The sequence below is a fragment of the Rhodamnia argentea genome, chromosome 4 (genome assembly GCF_020921035.1).
Source record: "Rhodamnia argentea isolate NSW1041297 chromosome 4, ASM2092103v1, whole genome shotgun sequence".
NCBI classification, from domain to species: domain Eukaryota; kingdom Viridiplantae; phylum Streptophyta; class Magnoliopsida; order Myrtales; family Myrtaceae; genus Rhodamnia; species Rhodamnia argentea.
The window spans coordinates 491251-512026 of record NC_063153.1 but is presented as its reverse complement, the minus strand read 5'-3'; positions in this window follow the sequence as shown (position 1 = coordinate 512026).

Sequence of the window (20776 nt, the reverse complement as noted above, 5' to 3'; positions counted from 1 at the left end):
CTTTCTTTCCTTTTTTTTTACGAAGTCCGGCGATCCTTGCCGCCTATTGGTCCGCGAAGCCCTCGCCAAACTTGAACAAAGTAAAAATAAAATAAATATAATATTATGATGTGTTGCGACCTAAAATCGGAATTTTCCTAGGTTAATGGATTACTAGGTTAATTAAAGTAACTAACCTAGCTCGAGCCCTCCCGAACTCTACAAACTCGCAACTTATGGTTCAAATAATTAATAAGCAAAAAGATTTTTAAATTGGAGTCACCACTAATCAATTTATGGTAGGCTGATTAGACACCTAAACAAAGTATTGGGAGAAATACTCTATTCTTATGAACTAGAGATTACAAGTTCGGGGACTTGGTTACGCTAGACTATCCTAATGCCCTTTCGGTACCCTTTTTTTAAAAAAAAATGTTTGGTTGACAGTTTGGATTCAAGCAAAACGAATGATTTCTTTTTCTTTTTCTTTTGTTTGGTCCTAACATGCAATTTAAACTGTACATGCAAGAATGCGATCTTACTTAATTTTGTTGTTGTTGTTTTTTTTTTTAAGTGACAACTAGGCTAAAATGTAATGCATGAGATGCACATTCAAAATTAAATGCAGCTATTCTACTATATATCACGTGGCATGAAAAAAAAAAGAACTAATTACAATTATCCTTATTTAACATGCGATTCTTTTTTATGCCTTTAAAAAAAATGCTTAGTATAGGATAAGAATATAACTCAATCCATTACATGACATTTCGAAATTTTAGGCAAAAGATTACGATATCCGAAAAAATAATCCATGTCTCGCGTCATAAATTACTGGATATCATAATTTTGACAAAATATTGACCTCGGTAAATTTAAGCTTGCTTAGAGAAATGTCCCGTGTCTCGCGGCTCAAATTAATAATCAAATTTGATTATTATGCGGTAACCCTTGCTGGTATGATGCCTAAAATCACGTAAAATAAGATTAGTACAAAAAAAATGGAATTTAAAATCGGATCAACTAATCACCTAGTTGAACAATTTAATTTTCAAAGTAGATGACTTGGACCGTGAATAATGATTCTCGTACGTCACGGTGGAGGACAATGGGGGAAATGCCCAGCCGCGCTGTTTTTTTAATGTGATATTCCAGGAAACCCGCAAAATAAAGAATTCTCCAAGTTACGAAAAGGCTGAAAAATTCCACAAGAAATTAGCAACGTGAACTTCATCAAAGGATCGCAGCAGGTTGTCGCCGCACGACAGCTTCGTCGTTAGGTCGGCCGCCGATTCGTAGTTGACGCTTCGGGTTTGCAGCTAACCCGGAGGGCGATTCTCACACGGCGACTTGGTTTGGATGTGAGATGTACTCTCGTGACACTTCCACCAAAACGTGAGGCGATTCTAGTCCAAGAACAATCGCTAGATGGCTTGGGATTTTGTCGGGACAGTAGCGACAATGTATCAGCGACTAAGTGTTGTGGCTAGCAAGGGTGACTAAACCGAGGAAAGCCGGTTGTACAATGTTGACACCCGATTTTTAATCAAGTCTTCCTTAGTTTTATTTTCAAAAATTCACAAAAAATCATAAAAAATCAAAAAATTGAAAAATCAAGTTTGGTAGCCTTGGCCAAGCATAAGGAACCATTTTTGAACAAAAAATAATTTTTCATATTTTCACATTTTTTAAATATTTTCGAAAAATAGGAAAATATGAGAAAATTCATGAAAAATAATTCCCGAGGTCAAAAAAATATATAAAAATGTCCAATATTTTTATTTTAATTCCCTCTTCTTATTTACCTCAAGAAAAATAAAAAATTGAATTCAATTTTGGGTGTTTCTTCACAGCACCAAAGGTTGAATTCGCATAAAAAATACAATTTGAGTCTTTTTATTTGCAATTTTTACACATTTGGAGTCAAGATCATTGATTGAGAAAACTCCCAATGAACTCTATAAGGGAAGGAAGCCAAATATTTCATACTTTCATGTGTTTGGATGTAAATGTTATATTCTTAAAAATGCAAGTAATTGAACCGGTAAGTTTGACGAAAGATCGAGTGAAGGTGTATTCTTGGGATACTCCACAACAAGTAAAGCTTACCGAGTCTTCAACAAAAACTCTCAAACAGCCGAGGAATCAATGAACGTGAAATTTGAAGATGAGCGGACTACTCGGACGATAGATGTTGAAGAAACAATAAGATCCGAGAATCAGAAATTATCAACCGAGGAGGAAAAACCATCATCTGAAGACACACAACCAGATGAAACCTCTCGGAACATGGAGAATACTCTGCAAAGTACATCATCTAAAGATTCAAATGATAAAGATTTTACCGAGACCGAACGTGACAAATCAAATAGGAGCTGGAAATACAGATCCGGTCATCCCGCAAATTAGGTCATTGGAAATATAGATGAATGAGTCAGAACCAGATCCAAACTCAAGGATACAATAAATGCCTTTGCTCTAGTTTCTGAAGTCGAACCCAAAAGAATCGAAGAAGTTCTTGAAGATGAAAGCTGGATCGAAGCTATGCAACAAGAGTTATAACAATTCAGACTGAATGAAGTTCGGGAACTTGTACCCAAACCAAAGAATCATCCTGTTATTGGAGCCAAATGGGTCTTCCGGAATAAGCTGGATGACAAAGGAAAAGTAATCAAGAGCAAAGCAAGGTTCGTTGCAAAAAGCGATCGATAGGAAGAAGGGATTGATTATGATGAAACCTATGCACCAAGAGAAAGACCGGAATCCATCAGATTGCTACTTGCTTACACTTGCCACCATGACTTCAAGTTGTACAATATGGATGTTAAAAGCGCATTTCTCAATGGATATATCAAGGATGAAGTTTATGTCAAACAACCTCCAGGCTTTGAAGATCCAAAGAACTCGGATCATGTGTACAAGTTGAAGAAAGCTCTCTACGGATTGAAGCAAGCACCCCGAGCTTGGTATGAAAGGTTAAGTAATTTTCTTACTAAAAAAGGCTTCGAAAAAGGTAAAGTTGATACAACTCTATTTATCAGAAGGGAAGGTAAAGACATTCTGCTTATCCAAATATATGATGATGATATTATATTTGGCTCGTCTAACCAACATCTTTGTAAGAACTTCTCTCGGACCATGCAGAATGAGTTCGAGATGAGCATGATGGGAGAACTCAAATTCTTCCTTGGACTACAAGTAAATCTGACTAATAAGGGCACATTCATACATCAAGAAAAATATGCCTTGGAACTAGTGAAGAAGTTTGGTCAAAATAACCGCAAGAAAACAGAATCGCCAATGTCTACCTCATCTAAATTGGATAAGGATGAACAAGGCAAACAAGGTTGATCGAAGCTATACGGGAGCATGATTGGCTCTTTGTTATACATTATTGCTTCTCGACCTAATATTATATTCAGTTTGTGCATGTGTGCGAGATTTCAATCCGATCCTAAAGAATCTCATATGTCTACTTTCAAAATAATCATCAAGTATATAGGAACTAATCCAAACTTAGGATTATGGTATCCCAAAACATCAGATCTTGTATTACATGGCTATTCATATGCTGATCTTGCAGGTTGTAAGTTGGATAGAAAAAGTACTTCGGACACGTGTCAACTTCCGGGATCAATGCCGGTATCTTGGTTCTCCAAGAAATAGAACACCGTAGCTCTATCAACTGCAGAAGCTGAGTATGTAGCACTAGGAAGCTGTTGCGCTCAAATCCTATGGATGAAGCAACAACTGAAGGACTTTGGTGTTGAAGCTCACAACGTGGAAATCAAATGTGACAACACAAGTGCTATCAACCTCACGAAGAATCCAATTTGCACTCGCGAGCTAAGCATATTGAAGTCAAGCATCATTTTATTCGTGATCATGCGCATAACCGTGATGTTAACATTCAATTTGTTGATTCTAAACATCAATTAGCTACATTTGAGTACATTAGACAAGAATTAGGTATTACCATGATTCCCATTTGAGCTGAGATCTAGACAAGAAAAATTGTCTCAAAACTTGAAAATATCATCCGAAGACTTTCGGCGACTTCAGAGCTTGAAAGCATCATCCGAAGGAACTAAAGGATCTAAGAACTTAGAGGATGATCCCAAGACAACATCTTACGAGCAGATACGACAAAAGATTTGATCGTTCGAAATCTTAGCGCGTAAGTCGTTTTTATTTTTGGCAACAAATAAGGTACGCATCAACATAATCTTCTTAAGTATTCGGCAAATATTATGTGATTGTGCTGATTATTCTGATTGAATATTTGATTGCCTTGATTGAAATTAAATTGATTGAGCTGAAATATTCTTAAAATATTTTCAAAAGAATTTCCTATTTTATCAAAATAAGAACGGCCTCCTACACCCTAAACCTTTTCTACTCGCTCACTCTCACAAATCGTACTCTCGGTCTTACGAAATCCAAAAACCCTAAATCTCCCAAAGCTCCATGATCAGAATCGCCCGACGACTCTCATTCCTCATGGTGCCCAAGAATCCTTCGGCATATAAATCATCAGCTGCTGGCTCTCGCCATTCCGTTCGTCTAGGATCCGGAGGAGAAAGAGCAGCTGGTGACGCTCCAACCCATTACGACCTCACCACCTCGTCGAGCGAAGCCGAAAAGCGAGCACAAAGATTGATCGCTCACATGGCAAAGACTTCGCCGATAGGAATGATATAAGAGAAAAGCAAGAAGATTCAGCAACGAATCTCTTCCACGGTAATCCGAACCCATGAGGAAAACACTAGTTTGCCTGTTGACAAAAGGATAAAGCTAGATAGGGGTCTATCGAATGTTATCAAAAGGATGCGGATTGATGGTAGGTCTGAAAATAACATTCTAGAATTTGTAAGAAGGAATGGGTTCTTCAATGAGGAAGAGCTGTACAAATTTTCTAAGATGCTGGCTCAGAAAGAAATAGGGCTAGCTACCGGGGTAGGAACCGAATTTCGGAAGAGTAGTCCCTCCGGAAAGGGAAAAGGAAAGGTTGGAGAACTTGTAGAGATTGAGCGGGGAAGTGCTCAAAAGGAGGATGTGAAAGAGGAAGAAATTTATGTGATTGAACATCCGAGGGATGATGATGATGAACTGATTTATTCCTTCTTCAAGTCTATACCAATGAAGTTTTTGGCTGATGAAGAAGAGGCAAACAGTACATTCATATCGAAAGAACATCAATAATGCTACAAGGCATTAGTTGCTAGAGGCATTATGCCTAACAGACCTGTTGATTCTGACTTTTTTGAAAGGAATGGTCTGCAGATCCTCTATCCCATCACCAACTTGCAGCTCCACAACTTCTGCTCCTTAACCACTCCAACCTATACTGAACTAACTGCCTATTTCTACTCGAACTTCACAATGATCGATAGAAATGCAATTCATTTTTTTTACATGGAGCAGAACATCATTATGACTGCTGAAGACCTCGCGGACATTCTTGGGACTAAGGCGTTCGGTTTCACCAAAATTCCCGTCTCAGATGAAGATGTCTATAAGGACCCGTTTGGCAACCCCGATCTTTCAAGAGCCAACAAGCAACACGTTGAGCATCACCACTTCCCTCCGAGAACCATCATACTGTATAAGGTAGTTATCAACTACCTAAGGCCAAAGGGATCCTCAAAGACAAATGTCTCAAGGTATGAGGCAAAGCTTATTTGGGCCATCCCGAATGGAAAACCTTTTTCTCTGCCTCACCTAATTTTTCTGCACATGATGAGAGAGTGAAGAAGAATAAGGGGTCAGCTGCTCTATGGATCTCTAATAAGCAGAATCTTTGAGTACCTACGGATAGTGGTACCCATGGAACTCAGATCCATAGAGCTTCATCAAGGAAGTATAGGCGAGACAATGCTCACAAAGATAGGTTACAGATTTGAAAATGGAAGCTGGAGGGATAGAAAGAAGAAGGTGATCCCCATAGATCTTTCTCGGAAGGAGCCTGCTGTTGAAACTCCACGTAACAAATCTGTAGAACCGTCCTCAGAATCCACTCGAAAGAGGAGGATCAATATGATTGCTCACAAATCAACCAGACCTAACATCAAAAGAAGAAAACTTGCTAAGGTGTTGCTTGATAGAATTGAAAAGGAGCACATCTCGGACAGCTCAACAACAAATGATACGGAATTAGAAGAGCTGATCCAAATGATCGTCAGATCAACATATGAGGATGAGACTGCCACTCAACTGGAGTAGTAGGAAAAGGAGAGAGAGGACACAGAGAAGGAGGAGATACAGCAAGAGAAGAAATGTCATATGTCCCAGAACAGGGAACAAAGATTGAGGGGCCACCGTCATGAGAAGGAAAGTCTAAGAGGGAGCAAATTGAAACAGATATCGATGCTCTTGAAATAGCAAATCTCTCGAGCAAATCTGCTTTATCATCTGAGTACCATGCAAGGACTTAAGGGGAGTCAACAAATGTAGGCACTCGGACGGATGAAACAGACAGTGCCAATGACTCAGACCTTTTCGGGGAGATAGCACAGAGGCAACAAGAGATGGACTAAAAATGGTCGGACCTTTGGACCTCTCTGCGCTCAGAAGTTGAAGGCCCGAGTACAAAGGTAGATGCTAAGGTTGCAAAAATTCAGAAAACTATCCATGATTATTCAGAATCTCAGTTGGGCTTCTTGGACAACAGGATCTTCACTTTGAAGCAGGATCTGGACCTTAAACTAAATCGGCTATCTAAGTTTGTCCTAGTTCAACTACCTATGGACCAAACCTTCACTTCAGATCAAGCCCCATCATCTTCTCATCCGGACCAAATACCAAAACCTTAAACTATTTTTTACAACATTTCATGTTTGGATCCGTATTTTGAATCTCACTCTAAACACTATCCATTTTTCTTCTAATTCATTTGATTGAGTGATTCATTATTTCCTGCAAAATTCCATATCTGAATGTTAGCATGATTGATTTGAGTATACTGCATAGATGACCCGAATAGGTATCGAATTTAGGGGGAGCAACGTTTTATCTCTACAATTTGTATCAAACTATGCGAGTCACTCCCTTTGCTTGATGACAAAAAGGGGGAGAATGGTATATTGTGAGATATGTATGACATAATTATGTTATAACTTGTGATGTCGTGATGTGATATGTGCGATATATAACTTGAAAAAATATATGAATGAACCGTATGAAATCAATATGTGATATGCGTGCATATTCTGGCAAGAATCCCTCAAGTACGGGATCTCGGGTTAAGCATGGAATACAAAAACATCATCCGGGAAGTATGATCTATGGAAACATCATCCGAGAAGGAATACCTTCTCCTAAGATGAATAGGTAAACAAGTTCTATTCTCTCAAAATCACATATTTCACTTGACAAGTTAAACATGAAAGCTTTGGCTAAACAGGACAAGCTTTGAGCATCCGACGGAGCGTGATGCTACGAAGAGTTACAACTTTCATACTCGCATCGTATATGAAACTATCACACATCTCAATAAGTATATGCACTTAGAATACAAACTCATCAAATGAGATAGCACAACTTCCGAGAATGCTCATCATCGTATATAAGTGCATTTTTTTTTTTTAGAACTTATTCTTGCTAAAAGTACAAGGAACAAACCGCTAAAATTATTCCATAGCAAGATCCTCACTAGAGTAACTTTGCTAAAGTTGCTCACCTTTTTAACTCAATTACTCGTTACTATTGTGGATCGTTTTGTCATTATCAAAAAGGGGAAGATTATTGAGAAAAATCCCTAGACGATTTTGAAATTGACAAAACAATCCAAGTATTCTTGTGTTTTGAGATAATGCTGTGATTTACTTGTTTTATAGATTATCTTTTTGGTGTGGGAATGCACGGGATTGAATCTGGAAAAAGGATTTGGCTCAAATGTTGTTTCTACGAGTCTCAAACGCAAGTTCGAGCTCGGACGATGAGCGGGGATAGCTCGGATGTTGGAATGACGCTCAAGCTCTGAGAGAAATACTTCGCGAGCAGTAATAAGAACTTCAAGAGGAATAAAAATTGAGCTTAATTGATGCATATCAACGGACGTCATCAAGCTGGATCATTATTGAAGATTCTTGATGATAGAGATCAATCAAGGATGCGGAACCAAGGAGACAAACAAAGACTTTCCAAATGGAAGAAACCATCTATGGAAACTCGGGATCATAATTGTATGGATGATTTGATCCAAGCGGGGAAGACTTTCCTTTGGCGATCCCTAACGGCTAAAAGATCTTCTTTTTGTAATCATCTCGTCCAAAAGGGTAGATTTGGAGAGATCTCTTCTGGATGCCTTGTAATGGCTAGATTGGAGGCGAAAGAGTACAAAAGACATCTCGAAGGCGAAGGGAAAAGAGATCGGCGTTAAGAGGGAAAAGTGTTCATGATTCTTAAATAGAGTGAATTCCATTTCCAACACACTTCTTGATCCATCCATTGTAATCGTGAAGAGGTGTACACGAGTGTTGAGCGCTAGGTGTGAAGTCCTACATGTCAAGGAGATCACCGATCTGTAACCTCCGAGCAGCTTACTAGTGGAATCCAGCCGATTGGCTGTCAGCCGAAGAAGTGGACGTATGCTTAACCAAAGCCGAACCACTATAAACCCTCAGTACGTTTTTCATTATCTCTTACTTTGATCACTCTAGATACCCTACTAGCTGTAGGTTTTGAACATATCTATAAATTAACATATAGTCTCTAGTCCTTTTTAAGTATATCAAAATCTTTTTGGCAGCAATCCAGTGATCGTGTCCTAGATTTGATCGATATCTGCCTAGAAGTCCCATTGAAAAAGTAATATCTAGCCTAGTACAAACTTCAGCATACATGATACTACCATGTGCACTAGCATAAGGTGCATTCTTCATCCGTGCTTTCTCAATATCCGAATGAAGACATTGTGAAACATTCAATTTATCACCTTGACATACGGGACCAATTCCTAATTTGCATTGTTGTATATTGAATCTCTTCAAAATACGATCAATATATGCCCTCTAAGATAAGTCCAATATGCAGCAAGAACAATCCCTATAGATCTTAATGCCAAGGACAAAGATGCCTCACCAAGAATCTTTATATCAAAGTTCTCTTACAACATTCTCTTTATCTCATGTAGTAATTCAATATTGCTGCTAGCAAGCAAGATATCATCAACATGAAGAATGAGAAAAATAAATTTCCTCCCACTTCAGTATATACACCGATCCAGTTTTTTTTTTTTTGTTGGTAAAGATAAGGTTTGTATTAACTTTGACCAAAATGCAACTTTACAAGGGCGAGACCCCGATACCAACGAAAAGAACTTGCACTCATGGTGACACCAATCAATATCACTAGGGGTGAAAAGGGTATCGTGGTATAGAGAGAAGGGTAGTAATCCCTAAGCAGCTTAACAAAAAGGCCAAAATAGTCGGCTAAAAACCAAAAGAGCGACATTAGGGATGAACCCCCTATCAAATAAAAATAGATGGATTGATACCCTAGCTTGCTTGATCCTTCGATTTCTTGATGTGTCTTCTACATGTTTGAAAGTCAAGCCCTTATCCCTAACAACCTACTCAAGGTGCTTCTTAATACCTTGCAAAAAGAGATTCTAATTCCTAAAAAGGATGTGGTTCCTTTCCTTCCAAATAGTATGGCATAAGGCTCCAAAAGCAAAGCGGACAATACTCTGGTGAAAGTTTCAGCTAGAAATGTGCTTCATGGTCCATTCTAAGTTATCCCACCACAACCCATTATTCCACGCAAGATTACACTTTGCTGCCCAAAAAAGAGCAAGACTTTCATGTGATGTGGCAGCAAAAAAAAAGGTAGTCAATCGAGTCTCGTCCGATATTACAAAACGCACAAGTGACATCCGCAATTCTACCATAGTTAAGCAATAGTACCCGAGTTGGCAACCTATCCCGTGTGATTAGCCAAAGATGAAAGGCATAGTGAGGTGCAAGAGCACGATCCTAGATTAATGAATACCAAGGCATGACTTGCCCTCCGAGGCGGATAGTATCCCAAGCCAAAGTAATGAAAGAGACTCCCGAGATATAACCCAACCAAGAAAATCGATCATTGCCCCGAGTGAACAAGGGGAGTGGCATCGGCCAAGCTGCTATTGTGGCCGTGGCATAAGATGGGGGACCCCAATAGGAGATAAAATTTGCCACCATAGCCTGTCGAGGTATGCCAAATCGATAGATGTCCATATCCGAAAAAACTTTGTTGAGAGGCCCTTTGGGATGCCAAAAATCAAACCAGAATGACATATAGTGGCCATTGCCAAGCCACTACCTAAAGAGGTAGTGAAATCCACACGAAGATCAAGTATCTTCTTCTAAGCCCAAGAACAAAAAGTCGACTTCGTGGCTATCTAAAAAATCTTATTCTTCAGGAATGTAGAATGGATCTATTTACACCAAAGAGACTACTTATCATTAAAAAAAAGCCGGATGTGCTTGAGCATGGCTGCACAATTGCAATCTCGTAACCGACAAATGCTAGGCCTCCTTCCTTCTTAGGAAGGTAACACTAATCTAGTTTGTTCTCAATAAATCGGGAAAAGTACACTAGAAGTGCCATAACTTTTGTACGACGTTCACTTGAGTGCCATAACTTTCAAAACGTTCATTTAAGTGCTGTAACTTTCAAATATCATTCATTTGAGTACCGTGTTGACATGGACGCCGAAAAAGCTAGCGTTGCACGTCGGAAAATTATTGTAGCATGCTGAAAAAGTTATTGTAACACGCTGGAAAGCCGACGTGGCATGCCGGAAAAGTTCTTGTAGCACTCAAGTGAATGATTTTGCTCCGACGTAGCACTCAAGTGAACGATTTTTGAAAGTTATGGCACTTAAATGAATGTTTTGAAAGTTGTGGCACTCAAGTGAACACTGTACACAAGTTATGGCACTTCTAGTGTATTTTTCCCCAATAAACCCAAAAGAAGTAACAACACTATGAAACTTTAAGTACCACTATCTAGAAGCTTATTTCAAACCATATATACACTTTTTAATCTACAAATTAGATTACATGTATCATCTCTTGCAAAACCTTCAAGATGCTATATAAACCTGTTCATGAAGGTCACCATTCGGAAAAGTAGTTTAAACATCCATCTAATGAAGTTCTATATCAAAATGAGCTACTAAAGTCATGATCACTATAAAAGATTAATTAGAAGAGACTAGAGAAAAGGTGCCTCATAGTCTACTCATTCTCTCTAAATGAATCCCTTAGCTACTAGTCTAGCTTTAAATTTCTCGATCTTTTAATTGGAATTTCTCTTGGTATTAAACATCCATTTATAGCTGATGGGTTTATAACCTTCATGTAATTCAACAAGCTCTCAAGCATCGTTATTTTTCATAGACAACATCTCATCTTATCGCATCTAAGCATAAATCATATTATGAATAAGAAACAACTTCTGTAAAAGTTACCAAATCAACAACACAACTAATGTCATAATCCTACTCTCCTAGATAGACTATATAGTCCGGTAGTATAACTAATCATCTCTGCCTAATGGATGTCCTTAGAGGAGCATCTTCAACTTTATTTTGTTCATGAGAGGCTTGAGGAACTTCATTGGGGATTGTTTTAGTAACGGGTTCCTAAACCTCAACAGGTTCAATAAAATAGGAATTTCCACAATTGTCCGTATAGGTAAAGAAAATGACATATAAGTATTCACCGTATTGTTATCCTTAATAGTCTGTGAGCAATCATATTTTTCGGCCACATCAAGCTATAGAAACTTTGCTATTTGTGAATCCATAATTCTTGTACCTCTATTGGGATTATAAAATCGATATCCTTTTGAATAATCTGGATAAGACATGAAATAACACCGAGTGATCTTGGAGTTTAACTTGCTCAAAGTTGGATTATAAATTTTATTTCTGCATGGCATCCCCAAACCTTCAAATGATTTAAGTAAGGTTTCCCTCCAATTTTTAATTCAAAAGGAGTAAGTGGCACGGGTTTCGTGGGATTATGATTTAGAATATAAAACATCATTGTTAAAGCTTCAGCCCACAAAAAACCAGCTAAATTAGTTATGCTAATCATACTCCTCATTATATCCATAAGAGTACGATTACACCTCTCGGCTACACCACTCTGTTCAGGATTACCAAGCATAGTAAATTGAGCCACAATATCAGAATCCTCTAAGTACTTGGCAAATAGCCCTTTAAGTTGTCTAGCACCGCCATGTCGACCATAATACTCACCACCGCGGTCGGATCTAACAATTTTTATGATTTTTCCCATCTGTTTCTCGACTTCAGTTTGGAAAATCTCGAACTTGTCAAGATATTCAAACTTTTCCTTAATAAAGTATAGATAATCATATTAGAAATAATCATCAATAAATGTGATGAAATAAAAATCTCTACACAATATTGTTGTATATATCCGTATGGATGATCTCTAATAAGTAAGAACTATGGACTGTAGTTTCCTTCTTTATTTTAGTCATCTTACCTCTACAGAGGTTTACGCATGTGTCTATGTTACTTTTAAGAGTAGTTAGAATGTCTTCCTTTATCGGTCTTTCCACTCTTTCCTTAGAGATGTGACCAAGATGCTTATGCCATAATACGTAAGACTTTCCTTAGGTAAAGGTCTTTTGGAAACAACTTATCCAGTTGTATAAGCAACATGTATTTCGTTGGGAGACAAACATAATCTGTATAATTCATTGGATATAATGCAATACCCAACTTTATTCAAATTAAAAGAAATATAAATTGTATTGTTTGAAATCTCAAAAGGGTAACCACATGTGTCCAAACTTGATACGGAAAGTAAATTTTATCTAAAAGAAGGTATATAAAATGCATTCCTTAACATTAAATTAAAATCAGAGTCTAGAATTAAAATAACATCTCCCACGATCTCGACGTCGCCTTTATTAATGTTTCGTACGGTAAGCTTTGATTCTTCTTTATTTGACTTCCTTCGGTTTATGAATCATTGCATGGTAAATGCAACATGATTAATTGGACCGCTATCTAGCCACTACGAATAAGAAGGGGCTTTTGATAGATTAGATTCATGAACTAATGCCAAATAATCATTACCTTTAAGCTCACACTTAGACAACTACTTTTTATATTTAGCACAGTCTTTATTTACGTGTCCTCCCTTCTTACAGAAAAAACAAAGACCATCCTTACCATCATTGTCATCCTTTTTTAAAGGTTGATTTCTTTGGACCCCAATTATCGATGGACCAAGCAAATGAATAAATTCCTTTACGAGCACGATTTTTATGCACCTTACCCTTGTTAATACCGAAACCGGAAGCAAGATACATAACAATATGCGCTTTACCTCTCTTCAGCTTTATCTCCTTTGACACCACCCTTGCAATCAAGTCATTGATTGTCCATGTTTGATCAGCTGTATTATATTGTATTTGGGTAATACCAAATTCAAGTGGAAGAGAGTTGAGTACAAGATGCAAAATACAAGCATCCGGGATATTAACATCAAACGCCTTGAGCTTTATTTGCATATCTGTCATCCTTAGGACATAATCCCTAACACTAGCAAAACCATCATATTTCAAAACTAAAAAACCCTAACATATCTATCTCAACTTTAGCATTAGGAGAGTCACGATTGTTGGGGCTAACAATGCAACCTAGAGGAGGTGAATAGGTTGTTTCGAAACTTTTTCAGATTTTGTGGAAAATCAAAAGTGATATTAAAAAGATTGGGTGAGCAAATGTTTCGCTAAATAGTATCTATGTGTATGTGTGTGTAAGTAGATATATGAGATAGAAAAGATTAGCACACCGGATATGTCACCTCTCGCACCCTTCAGCACATTAACAACCCTACGCTGTCATTAAGTTGTGACGTCCCAGGACGCGTTACCGACCCAATTAAAATATTCTATTTCAATTAAACGCATACATAAGTGATTTACTTCCCCGGACAAAATAACAATAGGGACAGATAGCAGGACATCACATCAAATCGTATAAGCAAAAGTCTATTTTATAAATAGTTCCTCGTTAACCATGGGAAGTACGTTCATACATATAAGCCCCACTTCAGGGCTACTTCCAACAACCCTCAGAAGTACTAATCGGGCTTAGCGTTAATACTATTCTCAGCTACTCCAAAAGAGATCCATGTCCTTCTCAAAACCAGAATTGCTCTTCCAAGGTAAGGACTCGAAAATTGGTTAACAACAACGGGTGAGATATAAAATCTCAGCAAGTTAACGGCCTAAGCCTCGATAGCTTATCGTCAAATTATCAATAGCTTATCATATTTATAATAACTTATCAAGTCCATTTATCACTTATCACGATAGCTTATCGACCATGGTTAACTAACCCAATCATGGTTAATAAAAGTAACTACGGTTAATTAACCTAACCAATGTTAACTAACTCAACCATGGTTAACTAACCTAACTATGGTTAACTAACCCAACCATAATTAATTAGATTAGTACTAAGCATATTTAGACTAATCTAAACGCATCCTAATCAAGTTTAACATATTAATCAAGGGATTAGGGCGATAACTCACCCGATTATAAAACCGAGGATACCGGCGCGTTGGCGGCGAGAGCTACGCACGGCTGGGTCTAAAATCAACACGGAACAACGTCGAATGGTTGAACAAACCGAGTCTCCACCGACCAGCCTCTGTCCAACTCAGATCCATGAAAATCCAATGGTTTCTTCGACAAACAGCCTTTAGATCTGAGTTGCCCTTGATCTTACGGTCGCATAGGAGAAAACGGAGCTCAATTCACCCTCCAGACGAGCTCAAACGAGAGATTTCTTCTTGGGCTTACGCAGAAAATCAAGAGAGAGAGAGAGAGAGAGAGAGAGAGGGAGAGAGGGAGCTCTGGATGGGGAAGATTGCTCACGAAAATGGAGGGGAAGAGAGGAGAGAAAGAGAGTCACGACCAAGCTTGGGGAAGAAGAAGAAAAGGTGGGGCCCGCGGGTCAAATCTCCATTAATGTTTTCATCTTATAAGAATAATATCCAGGGGTAATTTGGTGATTTCACAAGCAAGGGTAGGTTAGTCATTTGGCACAAATGATTGAGGGCACTTTGGTAATTTAGCATCAAGGGTAAAATGGTAATTTTACAAAGGGATAGAATGGTCATTTCAAGGAAAAAGGGAAAAATAGTAAATTTACTTTTAAGGGAAAAATAGTAAATTCACTTCTAAAGTTCGGCCAGGACTAGGCTCGGGCGCGAACCGTCTCCGAGCTTCGATTCGACCACTCAATTATCCCAACTTGATTTACCCAATCCAATGCTTTAAGGTTACCCAATACCTCCATCAGTTCGATAAATCAACGTCTAATGATTGTCCCTTAATCCTTAAAAATTCAATATTATCAACCAGACTGCAATTTGTGGTTAAAATCAATCGAATTCATTTATCTTACAAACGTCGAATTTTCGGGATGTCGCAAGATATAGTGATTCGGCTTATATATGAAGCCTACGTCCACTTCACACAACTAACAACCACAACTTAGCTGGAATGCACTAGTAAACTACATCTCAAGTTACAAATGGTATGTGTTGATCTTTACACACAATAGATCACCTCCTATTTACTACGTGTTGAATAGAGATGAGGTAATTTTAAGTTTATTTTCTAGGTGATAATGGAGAGCTCAAGCTTAAAATACTTAAGCCGCCTTAACAGAATATTAAGATGAGGACTTATCATTTCTAAAGTCCGAAAGTGAAATAACTCATATATTTCACTTTATCTGTCTTTATTGCCAAGTGGAAGTTCTGAAAAAAACTCTTGACTGGAGTTGTTACGTGAACTCGAGTTAGACATTGAGTATGTTTAAGTTATCACTTGTACGGTATTAAAATGGAAAGACATACACTCCATGGGGAAGGATAAAATACCGTAATACGTATTTCATATTACGTATGCATGAATTGACCAATGAGTGGGCAAAAGTTTAGATCTCAACTTTTCTAAGCCGTGCGAGACTCTCAAGGATAAGAATCCCTCATTTCCTACCCTTATGACTCTTCGTTATTTTTTAGATTCTTTTTAGTGTTCGCTATCTTATAGTGTTGCCTATGGTCATGAAATTGATTCGATCTAAAGGGACATTTCTAGAAAAACGAGTTGAATTGAGATTGAGAGGTCTAATGGAGGAGAAAGATTGATTTGAAGTTTATTTTTAAGTCACATTATGGATTATATTCACAGACCGGTCGATTATGATTATTTAGTATGATCATAACTGTGAATATAACATATCATACTTAAATGAGATCAAGAGACATGAATATGTATGTGACTAATCGATCTAGGGTACAGCATACGAAAATCTAATTTTTTATTATGTCCATATTACATATTGAGCTGTCATATATTCCCAACGGATGTATGACAATGAGTTCTCGGTGTATGTTGGTCACACGGATTATTTGTCAATATGAACTTTGCAAACATAAAGAGTGTAATACTTGATCCTCTATGGACAAGTGGGAGTTAATGGTCCTCTGCAGGCTTGTGGGAGCCATTTACCCTATATGGACAAGCGGGAGATGAAGGTCTCTGGGACTTATAGTGTGCGTTCATGCGGGCAATCACACCTACCCATTGGAGATAACTACCGAAGCATTTATCTATCAACGAAATTTGAAACGTGAAGAAACACGTCTTTTGAGTCACATCAAAAATAGACGCTCTCCCCATCGTTCTTAAGTGACAGACATTGGGAACTCAAAAAACAAAGAATGACGCTTTTCTTCCCTCACAATTGTTGTATCGTGTCAAAAGCGAAAGGACTTTCGAGACTACGAAGGCGATACTTAATCTATGGATAGCGGATACGTTTCCTCGTGTGATCGTACTCTGATCGGTGATATAAGTTATTGAGTGATTGGGCATGCTATAATAAGATCTTCCGTACGTGTTTCTTATAGAAATGGGAATTCATTTCCAACACTCTTATGTCGCCTAAATACGGGTTCTTATGCTGGCAGATAAGTCGAGAAAAGTACATTAGAGTGCCATAACTTTTGTATGGCGTTCACTTAAGTGCCATAACTTTCAAAACATTTACTTAAGTGCCATAACTTTCAAAAATCGTTCACTTGAGTGCCATGCTGACGTAGACCCCGGAAAAGGTAACGTGGCTTGCCGACAATATGATGTGGCATGTCGGAGAGCCGACGTGGCTCGCCGGAAAAGTTACTGTAGCACTCAAGTGAACGATTTTGCTCCGATGTGGCACTCAAGTGAACGATTTTTGAAAGTTATGGTACCTAAGTGAATGTTTTGAAAGTTATGGCACTCAAGTGAACGCCGTACACAAATTATGGTACTCATGGTGTACTTATCCCCGGATAAGTCCGGCGTAGTATTAAATTAGAACTATTCTTTTCAAAGGTATGCGGACGAACTAGAAGGGATGATATCATGTTAACTGTGGGCTCGAGAGAGGCTGCCTACCTTTTGAGGATCACCTAGATCTACTCAATGTATCTTTCTAGACGGTGGTTACAGAAATTCAGATCCATTTTAGGCTTTTAAGGTCCACCAGCTCAAGGTATCCCATGTTGCAATAAAGTACAATATCTATGGTTGGTAAACTAGTAATTGCCCACGCTACACCCCACAGTAATTGATTTTTACACGAGCTTCTCCTTCTCCCTCGGCGATCACCCGGGTTTGTGGTCGCACGTATGCCAATCATTTCTCCGAGAGTCAACTCACGCATTAGAGGAGTAACGAAAAAATTTCTAATATTTGGTCAAAGATGGGCGAGCCATATCGTAGTAACGGTGGCGTACCGCTGTATGATGAAGATGTCAAAAAAAATGGTGACAATGCTAACGAGGTGGGGAACAAATCCGTCGCGATACTCAATATCTTGGATAGTTGCTTAAAAAGTCATAAACCTATCGCATAGAGGTCAATTCAGTCCTAAGCCTTTCAATTGTGCTAATTTAATTCTAAATGTTTTGACCGTTTGCTAGTCTAGTCCTAAATCTTTTGGCGATTTGCCAATGTACTCCTTCCGATCAAATATCCAAATAATAGGTTTAAGGCTAAATTGGCAAAGTCTAAAAGGTTTAGGACTAAATCACCAAAATCTTCAAAAAGTCATGAATCTATTGTACGGAGGTCAATTCAGTCTTATGCCTTTCAATTGTGCCAATTTAATCCTAAACCTTTTGATGATTTGCCAATTTAGTCTTAAACTTTTATTTGCATCAATTTAGTCCTTAATCTTTTCACAATTTTCCAATTTAATCCTAAACTTATTACTTGGATATTAGGCCGAAAGGATTACATTGGCAAATTGTTAGAAGGTTTGGAACTAAATTAACACAATTGGAAGGTTTGAGACTAGATTAGAAAATCATCAAAAGATTTATAATCAAATTGATTCAATCGAAAAGTTTAGGACTGAACTAGCATTCGTACAATAGGTTTATGACTCTTTGAATAATTTTCTCCTCAACATCTTCTATCTTGTTCTCCTTGTCTCTTGTCTGTCTGGGTATTTCGAGCTCCTGCATGGCTGGTCGAGCTCAAAACTTAAGCTTGATTGCAACCGTGGCAATGCTGGACCTAAGCTCGCGTCATGGCTGCCAAATCTGAGCTCACGGAAACCAGCAATCACAGAAATCGGTTCACTTAAACTCATGCCATTCTCAAGAACTAACACTATGGGCCACATTTGTGAATACCGCAGTGCCCTTTTCGTCAAGTTTAATGTACTTGATGATTAAACCTCCTCATCTAATGTTGCCCTAGTATCTATTTAAATACTACGAGAGTTTCTTGTCATGAGTTCATAGAAAACTTGAATGATAAGCTAATTACAGAAAGAACGTATTATGATAATTTTGACAAGATACGCTCCAATAAGGGTTTGTCGCCTATACAGACATTTGTGACTATACACCAGCTTGATTCTTTGCATGAACCACATGGTTTATGTTGATCTGGTTGTATATCGATATGACTTTAAGGCCAATTTGATTAAGGCATTGCTTCGATTAGAGGGTCTCATGAGGGAGTTTGTGGACCACACATGAAAAGGCCGTTTTTAGGTCGAAAAAAATCATGAGGATAGAGGTATCAAGGATTAACGATGGAGGCCAACCGAGTCACGGCACGTCACAAGAGAAAATGGCCTTGTCAATAAATAATGAGCCAACTGAGTCACGGCACGTCACAAGATCATGCTTAACAAATTAGGTGACGAATCATTTAAGACATAGCTGAAAGTAAGAATGTTGTACCCAATAAACATTGTGGGATGCTAATCCGTTCCACGTGTAATTGAAATCCCGAAGTTAAGATCTCTGATGGACGTACACTCAGGTAGCTGACATTTCCATCACCACCTGTGTATTTCCAGGTCCAATCGTTCCTGTGGTTGCTAGGAGAAGCCGGTAATTCGTGAGAGGACAATGAATCCAGCTCTCACCAATGTCCGGACCCAGCTGTTTTGTAATTTCTTCTACCAACCCATTCGGAAGATAGCCCAGCAAAGTGAATTCAGAAAGGACAAGTAGTAAATGAAGCAGTAATCAAGGTTTGTAAACATCGAAAATGCTGCATAAGGGTTAAAAAAATGAGAAAATTATCAAAAAAAAAAATCTCAAACTTTTCACTGGCAAGTAGTATTAATCCTCTCAATTATGCCAATTAAATTCTAAACATTTTCATGTTTTGCTAGTTCAGTCCATTCGACCAATTTTGGCTAGAAATCGCTAAAGTAAATGCCGATTGTGCTATATGACATGGCCGACACTGACATAGACATTCTTAAATAACGCCAAAATTCAATTTTTGTTTTTCTTTTCTTTAATTTTTTGTTTGACCTAGCGCCAGCCTCGCCAGATCGGGTGAGGGTAACCCTCGCCTAGGCCAGACTAGCCCTCGGTTGTGGTTGTCAAGAGTGGCCCTCGCCTGAATGTGGCCATCGAGGGAAGCCTCGCCCAAGTAGCGCGAGGGTGACCCTCTCCCAGCCCTCTCCGACCATCATTGGTGGCTAGCCATAATTCATCTCGATCACCTTCTCCACCATTTAATTCTGCAACCACCGTGTCCTCATCATCATCACTCATCCTTTGTCGTTCATCAACTCTAGTCTTGATCCAAATCCATCCACTCGTCATGGATTTAATTTGAAGTCCAGCTCCTAATCATTATATTATATCACTATTTATTCGAACTTCTAGGCTGCACAAGGCCCAACACTTGTCCGCTTTGGTCGCAACTGGTTCGATTCATACAGGAATAGAAGAAAAGGCTCTCTATTGATTCAAAGGCTATACTTATGGGATAGGGATACAGAAAGAGGAAAAAACTGAAAATTTCACTCACATATTACTTTTCATCGAAAAATCAATCTTTCGTACCCATCGCTTAATGAGAAAATGGGTCAGATTCTATAGGATCAAACCTACGAGATTTAAGGAATGATAGAAGGGAATAAAAAAGAGAGGAAAAAATAATAAAAAAATAAGTAAATAAAAATGAAGTAGAATAACCCAGATTTCAGATGAACCAATTTAAACTTCAAAAGGATCTTTTTAATTCTCTAATAATGAGGGGTAAGGAAATTGATTGAGAAAGATATCTTGTTGTTATTATAAGATTGTGATTGGATCCACAGATATCGGATGGGTGAATCGGATCGGGTCGAAAATAGTCCGATCTAAATTGACCCATTTCCTTGCAATATAAATCTAGTGATCAATACTCAACTCGATCCGTATTGCTAAAACACTTCGAT